Here is a 10,069-nt window from a genome sequence, read left to right as displayed (position 1 = left end):
ATGGAACACCTTTGGGATGTGGCAGAATGGGAGATTTGCAGCATGAATGTGCAGCTGATGCAATCATATCAACATGGAACATAATCTCAAAGCAATGTTTTCAACATCTTGTGGAATCCATGCCAGGAAGAATTGAGGCTGTTTTGAGAGCAAATGGAGGCCAAACCCAGTATTAGTAATAAAGTGTTCAGTGAGTGTACAGTACTGTGCAGAAGTCTTAGGCACCCCAGACTTCATTATATATATTATTTTGTTAGTATAAAATAATGCATTTGAGATTTCCAAATATTAATTAATTAATTTCACAGAGACACTTTTGTATTTAATTAAAAAAAGTTACATATTACTGTAAGCAGTTGACTACTCTGTACATAATGTTATAAAGGCGCCTAAGACTTCTGCACAAATTGGGGGTTTAGCTATTGAAGTAGCAGACCAGCCTGTGCGCAGAGTGAAGGGAAGCTGGATGGAGGGCGGATGTTTTGTATCATCTCCTTATCTCTGAATAAATAAGAGAGGGAAAAATTACATGAATTGTCTCTAAAAGCTCAACACTTCCCTCCCACAGAGGAAATGTCAAATGAAAAATACAAATATATCAGGATAACACTACTGTATTTATTTAAGGGACTTAACACATTATCCCACAGAAACAACATACTTGTGTAACAAGTGTATCTATGTGGTTGCACAGTATACTAAATTGATATTGTGAAAATATATTTATTCATAAGGTTTTAACTCCATTCATATTTGTTATTATTATTCATACAACTGAAGAGTGGTGGCACGGATGGTGCAGTGGGTAGCACTGCCGCCTCACAGCAAGGAGGTCCTGGATTCGAATCCCCGTCGGCCAGGGCCTCTCTGTGCGGAGTTTGCATGTTCTCCCCGTGTCTGCGTGGGTTTCCTTCGGGTACTCCGGTTTCCTCCCACAGTCCAAAGACATGCAGGTTAGGCTGATTGGAGAGTCTAAATTGCCCATAGGTATGAGTGTGTGAGTGAATGGTGTGTGTGCCCTGCGATGGACTGGCGATCTGTCCAGGGTGTATTCTTGCCTTTCGCCCAATGTATGCTGGGATTGGCTCCAGCCCCCCTGCGACCCTGTTCAGGATAAGCGGGTTCAGATAATGGATGGATGGATGGATGGATGGATGGAGAACTGAAGAGGCGTATGTGACTAAAACTATTACAGACTCCGTTTATTAAGGTAGTGTAGGTATATCAAACCAACCAACCCTCTTCTCTGTTTTAATGGCACAAAAAACATTTTGGCTATTATATTACACATTAAATTAATCTTCAGCCGGCACTACAGAGGAAAAACTCACTTGCTTAACTGCTGTGCATAAGTGGTCTGTTTGCATTCCTGCTTGGTGATAAGACCTAAGCAAAGATAACAACATTAAGGTAAATAAAATGAACGCATTTAAAAGCGCTGTGATAATGCAAGTATTTATTCTTGTTTTCCATTCTTTCAATTGATGTTGAGCACCCTTATAACTAATTTAGTTTACTTGGGGGGGATGAAGTATTTTATGGTAAATATGGTACCGTCCATGCACACTAAATATGTATTTTAAAGAAACTCAAAAAAGATTTGATTATATTAACGATACAATACTGAACAACTGCTCACACCTTTTCTGAGGAATAGTGTTACTGCACCTATGACACATCACATTATATCAGGCAAATAGTTGACATTGCTTTGTCATTTGACCTTCTCTCATCTAGACAGGTGGAGTTTGGCTGAGTCATCCTTTGATCTCTGAGCCGAGTTCCAGGCAGGGGGTGAAAGTGTGGTTACCGCACTAACCCCTCCTGCTCTGATGATGTTCTCAGGGGAACGAGTGCTCATGAAAGATGGCCAGCTTATTAGTTCCACCACACACAAACACACGCAGAGACTGCCTCCTGCTTCTTTGAAGCCACAGTAGCCTCCAAGCCAGAGAACATCTACAGTCCTTTCCATACCCTCTCCACTCCCCCGCAGGGCTCTAGAACTACCTGTCCCTGTGCTATTCTGATAAAAAATTACAGCCAGTGCTGAGGATAGATTAAGTTTGTTTTCAACTAGGCAAGTGCTATGTCTTTTTCTGCGAGAGGTAATTTTCTTTGCTCATATGGGACACTTGTAAACTAATCTCTGCAACTAGCGTATTAATTCTAAATGTCTTTAAACTTTAATTAACCCCCCTGCCCCCAGGTCAATTAAATGTTGTGTCAACAGGATACTTATCATTTTGTTATCTTAAGTCTCTCCTTTGATGTTTTCAAATCAATTTCTTGACTGAATTTCCTTAACACATTAAGTATCGCCTCGTTTCTTGACACAAGCTTAGAAATTACATACCCAAAAGAAAATGGTTACTATTCTTGAAACATTTTCACTACAGTCATAATTCTGGTCTCTTCCAAAATGTTTGGGGTTTGTTTTCTAAGAGTCAAACTCTAAATATTACTCTAAATATTATTAAGACAAAGTTGTAGAAACCCAAACACAATGAAAGTGGAAACTGAAAAAGATTTTATGTTTGTGACTGGATACAGAGTGTTATAGCTGAGGCTGGTGCAATTAGAAACATGAGGAAGCCGAGTCACAACACTTGACAAATCCCATTTAAAATTTGAGGACAATATCACCAAAAATTAGCATTTCCAAAAAGGACTTATGAAGGGTAAAATACTTAATTTTGCTTACTAAACTATGCAACACTTTTTATCCATGTTTGCACTTCCCCCCACCAGTCACACTCCCCTACCTCTCTGTCCAAAACTCCCTCTCCGTGCAGCTATCCTCAGATAGCAACAGGTCGAGAAGAACATAAAACATAAGTACAATAATCACAATAAAAACATCTTGTATACTCATATATTCATTGAGGTCCATTGATTTTGTTAAGTTTTTGTGAAATACTGAACCCCCATCAACAAGCCAAACACATTACATAAATTCACATGCTATTTATTATTCAAAAGCTGACTGGCTCCTTATGTATAAGAATACTGAATAATAATAAAACATTCTGAGAACGTATTTAGATGCTCACCGATATAATATGGGGTCACGTCACTGAAAATGTCCTCCATTGTGTTGTCAACTGTGTTTTCACTGTCTTCCTCAGAAATATTCACTCAGATGAGATATTCCTTGGAATTGTCTCTGTTTTGATGTAGGCAATGCAAAATTCATTTTTTGTTGAAAAACTTCAACCTTTTTTGATATAAAATTTCAAGAACTGTTTTTGTTGAAGTGCAACAAACTCCACATGAAAATGCTATAGTTTTGTTACGCTGGCGAAAAGTGCTGTGTTGTTTTATGCAAGCCTAAAATTACACACCATTGAAAACATAATGTCATTAGATAAAATGCTGTTAAGCCAGCACTTCAGTAACATGCCTGTAGTCGGTTCTTTCATGAGGTGAAGTTATATTGAATTTTCTTACACACGGATGGCGTAAACACATTTTCTCTCCAACTACATTTAAAATATTGGTCAGAGATAGTTCTGCTTGGGCTCATCATGTTCGAGAGAGCCTTTACAAAACGTAGATAACAGAATTTCTATGTAGAGGTATACACCAGCAAAACGGACATCAATGATAATTCCTCCGGATAAATTCTAATCAGGGTTTCTCCGAGTTAGCAAATTTTTTTAATGAGAAACTATTATGCATCTGGATATGTGAAAAGGACACTGACATTATTTATTATACCTTATTTCTTGTAGTATGTTGATTTCCAAAATGCAGAGAAGGTGAGGTCCCCCCACAATTGTTTTCCTACCCACATGTTACAAAATAGGGAACTGTTGTCGCTAAAGTAATGGCATCTTAAATAGGTAATACAGATAGAACTGTGAGTTTTAATGCTTTCAAACATTATATTCTGTTATCCTGGTGATTGAAAATTGTGCCCTGAAAAAAGTAATGAATGCAAAAAAACTTAAGGGGTTTAACTGTAGCACTGGCCTGTAATATAATATAATAGTTGAAAATTATTTTATATGAAATGTTTATGGAATGTGCTCAAATGATTTCACTTTCACCCTGAACCCAATTCTAAATGTAAACTTCATTGTAAGCTTTCACCCCAGACCCTGGAAAAGAGGCTCACTCTGTGGTTAACAGCCCACTAATGTGTGCAGGTTGTGCAAAATGTGTATCGGGGGTCTTCTTTCAATTAAGTCAGAATTCTACTGAGATTTGTATTATCCACTGAAATAGACATACAGTAAGGGACATCCAAAGTTAACTGAACCTGCCCATTTCCTCTGTTGTGTTTTTGTGAATTCACTGAAAGGGCACAGACGAATCTAGGCAGAGCCATCGATCTGTTTACCCTGTGTCTGATATAGCTTCCCAAAAAATGGCTTGCTGAAGGGTAGAGGAAACAGCCGCAGACTTCCATAAAAGTAAGAAATCGAAGGCAGCTGCATATTTTTCACAAGTACTTATCTTACTGACTTACTGTTTTTCCTCTGTATATTTTCTTTGCATACTTCTATAAATCTAATTTAATTCTAAAACACCTTTGACTTGTAGACTAACCTGTTGTTCTGAATGGGGCCCTACTTCTAAGCACATTGGAAGCTACACAGCATTTGTAACATCATCGTAAAACATGACTTGTGAAGCATAATTGCTTTCCTTGATGCCAGTTACCCTTGGTCTTAAAATGATCAGTTCTCTGTCATAAAGCAGTGATGGCTGATCAGGCTTACTGTGCTGCTGCACAGCACCCTTTTCAACTAAAAACTAAAAGGAAAAGGAAAGTTGGAATAATTGCTCCCAATTATAATCCTGCAAGATTTTATTATCAATTGAAAACCCTATGTAGCCTTTAGAAAGTGTACAAATATGTTTCAATACATTACCTGATTCTGTTCTAGAGAATGCCCCTTTTAACAGCAAACAATTTATAATAATGCAGTAAACAATAAAAATGACTGTGCTTCCTGGCTCTTCAATACATGTGAAATACATTAGCAGAGCATAAAATGCAAGTGCTTTTAGGTTTGAGCCTTTTAAAGATTCTGTCTGGTAGGATTCAATCAGCAGTGAGGCAAAAAAGAAAAAAAATCCTGAAGTTAGCAGATAACAGAGCAGTAAGTCCTGAAGCAACAACTGCGATAACTCTTGCTAACCTGAGCCCTCAAATAATTTCTGAAACTTGTGTCAAGTAGTTCTCAGATAAAATATTTGCCATTGGCAAACATTTTATTTTAAGCCAACTTTTAGTTGGTTGGCTTTTCTTTTTCTGCCCTGTGTCTGGAAGGTACTGCCAGTCTCTGATATACTGTGTGGTTGTATTTGCAGCCATATCCCATCACTGACACATCTTCAATCAAGGAATGAGGGCGCATAAGTGTCGTCTGACACGTGTCCTGTAATACCAACATCCACTTCATTTCACTCTGCAGTCCACAGCTGAGCTGTTGCAGCAAAGCAATTCCAACCGCAGTTTGCCCTGGCATACTTAAGATTCAGTTCCATTCCTGTAACAGGGACTAGTTTGTCTATTTACCATACTCATACTTATTTCCTCTCTTTGATCATAATTCGACAGTAAAATTGCCAAATAAATATACCTGCACTCAGTAATTGTCAATATAGTATATCCTGTTCTGGTTATTTTCTATGCACTGACAGTGGAAGTGGAAGGCTGCAAATGGAGCTCTCCTCATGGCCCTGTCATTCTGAACATTTAAGAATAGAATGTAACACCAATTGCTTAAGAATACAACATACAGATTTATTGCTGTACCATAGTGCCCTGAGCGAGTAACTGATAAATTACACATTGGTATAAAAACTTTAAAATAAAAATAACTTTCATTAATGATCAACAGTTGACATGGCTTTCTCTGTAAAAATCTACACTAATGCTGACCTTACATTTAAAGCAATTTCAGAGTTGAAGACAAATTTCTAGGCCAGAGTAAAATCAGAGTGAGTTGCTGCACCCAAACATCACAGCACTTAATCTTAATTAAGCAGGATTTATTTAGCATTTAAGCAGCATTAAGAGCTGTCTTAACATTCATTTTCTCGTCTTGACCATTCCAACAAAATGAATGTTTAAAATTATCACAAGTTGTTCGACTTGGTATGTGATCAAGGTATGTGATCAACAACACAATTTAAACTCCTACACTGTCAACAGCCAATAGGTTTGCTCTCTTTGGCTGACATCTTCAGCACAGTGACACTGTTCTGGTGGACGGTAGAATTAGAAGAGAAGCTGGTGGAGAGTGAGACAGTTTGTATGAAGTGTCCTCCCACCACGATCATGTGGAGAAAGGAATACTCTAACCAGGGCCGCAACTACACTTTGGGGTGCCTTCTTTTTTTGCCTTTCGGAAATGCACTGCGCACACAAATGCAGCAGTGTCCAAGAGCTGTTGCTGCTGCTTTTGCCCACTCTGCTGTCTTCCTGTTTTCCTTTGGGAAGATGAAAGCAAAGACAAAGATCTCTGAGAGAATCCTGCTGGAGTTGTAATAAATAATGAGTGATGCTGCATGATTCCAGTCTTCACAGAATCTTATAATGTGAGCATCTCTAGGACTAAAAACTAGGATTTGTTAGATGAGACAGTGTATCATTACATTAATGGCATTTGGCAGACGCTCTTATCCAGAGTGACGTACAGTTGAATAGCAGGAGACAATCCTCCCCTGGAGTAATGCAGGGTTAAGGGCCTTGCTCAAGGGCCCAATGGCTGCGCGGATATTATTGTATTATTAACAAGAGCAGCAGTTACATGAGGACGGCATGTATGTGGTAATCCTGGAGTGGTAACAGATTTGTTTGTGGATTACGAGCAAAAAAATTTCCTGTAGTGCATTTGACAATAATTTGTTATCTGAGAGTGAAAATAGTCACATATTGTTTGCGAAACAAGCCCCTCTATTCTTTTGCCCTGTGGCAGGAACACTACACGATTGCTCGCCTCCTTTTTAATTAGAGACCAGCCATGCGGGTAGGAGATGTACCTCCTATTTCATTCCATTCACATTTTCTGAAGAGTAAAATGAACTTCTGTGGTAGCCTTGTCGGAGATAGAAACCATTGCTTTCGTAGGCTGTTTTTGTAAGTACTGCGTGAGCATTTTTTTAACCTTTAAATGTTCTGTTATGCAGTTGGAATAATGAATGGGTGCACTGCTATAGCTGGTGAGACAAGCTAACAACACTCAAATAACTACTAACTTTTCATCCAAAATAAAGACAGGGGGAGGCTACCAGTACAAACCTAAGTAGTCTGTCTTTAGTCACTAGTGGTAGCTGTGGACATAGACTACTTGAAGGGTAGTCTAGAAGAACACATCTTTTGTGTTTGTGGCCTATATTTTCTCTTTCTCTTTTGAGGAATGCAGTGATGGAAAACCTGAATAATGCTGTAAGAGTAATGGGCCTGTAAGGACCCTGAAGTGAGGATGTTCTACTGCATTAGAAGCAGATTAAACTTTGCATTCAAATTGTTATGCTGCTAATGTAATTGGTAATGGAAAAGTTTATATTAAATTAGCAAAAAATGCAAAATAGAAGCATTTTCACTCGTGGTCTCAGACATTTGGACCCCACTGTATACATTTCGGATGATGTAGAATTTTAATGGAGCAGTATAATCACACCATGACCTTTCTCTTGTATATTACCATACACATACACAAGAAAAAATGATTATGTGTTTCATAATAGAACCTCAGAGATATAAACCGTAAAAGCCACAGTCTAATCAGTCAGGCGAACACCTTTTCAAGCCCCCTTTTAATCACTGATGCTACTGATGCTAATTGGCCAATCCTAAACCCTGCCCCTTTGTCATTGAAGGTTCAATCACATCTTGGCAATCCTTGCAAGCCCACAGCCTGACTGGAATGCATTCAATTTTTTCCTTTTCCGAAATTAAAGATACATTTTTAGAGTAGATTCAGCTAGGCTAATGTTATGTGGGAGACCTCATCACCTACCACAACATCTCCAAAGACACCTGATTCTGTTTACAGATAAGAATTCAATTAAAATACAAATTTAATCTACATCTGACATACACAGACTAGATTATCCCTATAACCCCAATATAGCTCAGGTTTTACCAGGATATAGCCAGGCTAACTACGTTGGAGTCGTCTAGTAAAGCTTTCACTTTTCAACTAAATGCAGCTGGGTTTTCCTCTGAAAGCCACAATGATATTTCACCGATAGGCATCCCAGTCTCCTGGAATTGTCCTGCTCCCTAATACCCTCCGGGGCAGAATTATTGGGCAAATTGTCAATGTGCACCAAAGACAAAGCAAAGCTAAGAAGTGTGCATTGTCCTTTCGTGAATTGACAGACAATTTCAAATGAAGAAACCGAAAACTGCTAATTGAGGAACTGAACAGCATCCCATAACCTTCCTGCATTGCTAGACATTAATTGCTACTATTACTAAAGAATGGGGGAAAGTATTTTTTGTAAGATCTGGAGAAGCACTGGTTACGAGTTACAGTTTACTTCTCTCTCCAGAAGCTAGGTTGGCTGCCTCTGCAAAAACAATGCAGGTCTGATGAGGTCCATTAATTTCCAATAGCTGAGTCACAATCTAGTTGAAATAAGGAAGCAGGCTTTTTAGAATGACAATTTTGTTACGTAAGGGTATTGTGTATTGGACGTTTCAATTTTGCCTGAAAAAATAATGGATTGCTTTATTTTAACAATAGGTTATTGAGTCATTTATAAAATCATGATAGGCACCATTGTGCAGGAGTGCTAAGATGTTTGTTTTGTTTCAAGCTAATAACCAAGTTCAGCAATTATTAAAAAGGCAAAAAAACATATAAATAAAAGACATAAAGGTGTGTCACCATGGAAGTGAGCATGTTTGCCTACGTGCATGGTGTACTATTCATTCAGACCCAACATTCTAGTGAAAAAAAGGCTCGCTATGTGTTCCCAGACCTGTAAAGCTTTATTAGAATAGAAATGGTTCCTTGGTTTCCAGAAATTGAAAAGCTTGATGCGAGTGAAACCCTGCCAGTTAACTGAGTATATAGTTTAGCTCTGGTGGCAGGAATAATTTTTAGATGTCTGAAAGATGAAGTGATGCTTCTTAAGGGAAGTTTATTTTCCTGTTTTGTAAGTAAATCCTGCAGTAGCTTATGAAACATCACAATTTTTTAAATGTACTGCTTTCCACTACACATTACTCTAGATCTGATGCATTACCAGTCTCCATACAACTTATCATCATCCATCATTGCTGTTTTGGTTACTTTTCTATCCCTGGGCTTAGAAGGATGAATGAACAAATATGAGCTCTTTAAAAACACTCTTACAAGGGATATCAGAAAACTTTTGGTGCTGAAAATATGCTGAAGATTGCTCCCATCAATCAGTGACTAGTGTTGAGAGATGTCATAGGAGCTGAACATCTGTTGCAATCAAATGAGTAGTGAAATCAACAATGCCATACAAAAGAGTTTGAGGTTCAGATGCATTATTCTTTAAAACAATTTAATAAATAAACGGTCTGAAGTTGAGGTGTTATTACCAACACCTTGCTCCAAATGTGAGGACTGGATTGGATTTACACATGATTCACTGAGGCAAAATCCACTAAACACATCCAGTCACACTGTTCTATAATACCTAACCACCAATGAAGAAGTAAGGACAATGTGAAAATGGCAAATCTAACCTAACCTGAGAAAAAGCTCAGCTCAGAGTGTCTCAAATGAATTCACAGCATCTAAAATATAACTGGCCCTATTAATATGATATACCTGGATGTTCATTTTCCACCCACACTTGAGATGGTCTTTGACACTCAGAGACTTGTCGGGTATTGCTCATTGCATCAGCACGTCCTCAGGCGTGAACAGATTCTCATTCTCAGCTGAGGGCCAGGTCTCCTGCTTGCCTTACCACAATTAGCCCTTGCTGCTGGCCGTTCTAAGCGCAGACGACCACACAGTAAGCCGTGTTTTTGCTGCACAGTGTTTGAAAGGGTGTTTGTTTCATTTGGGATCTTATGAACTGAATAACCGAGGAACACTTTCAGTCACTTGCAGGCGGCACC

Source organism: Conger conger, chromosome 11 (genome assembly GCF_963514075.1).
Source record: "Conger conger chromosome 11, fConCon1.1, whole genome shotgun sequence".
NCBI lineage: Eukaryota > Metazoa > Chordata > Actinopteri > Anguilliformes > Congridae > Conger > Conger conger.
The sequence above is the reverse complement of the archived record's forward strand: the minus strand, read 5'-3'. Positions refer to the sequence as shown.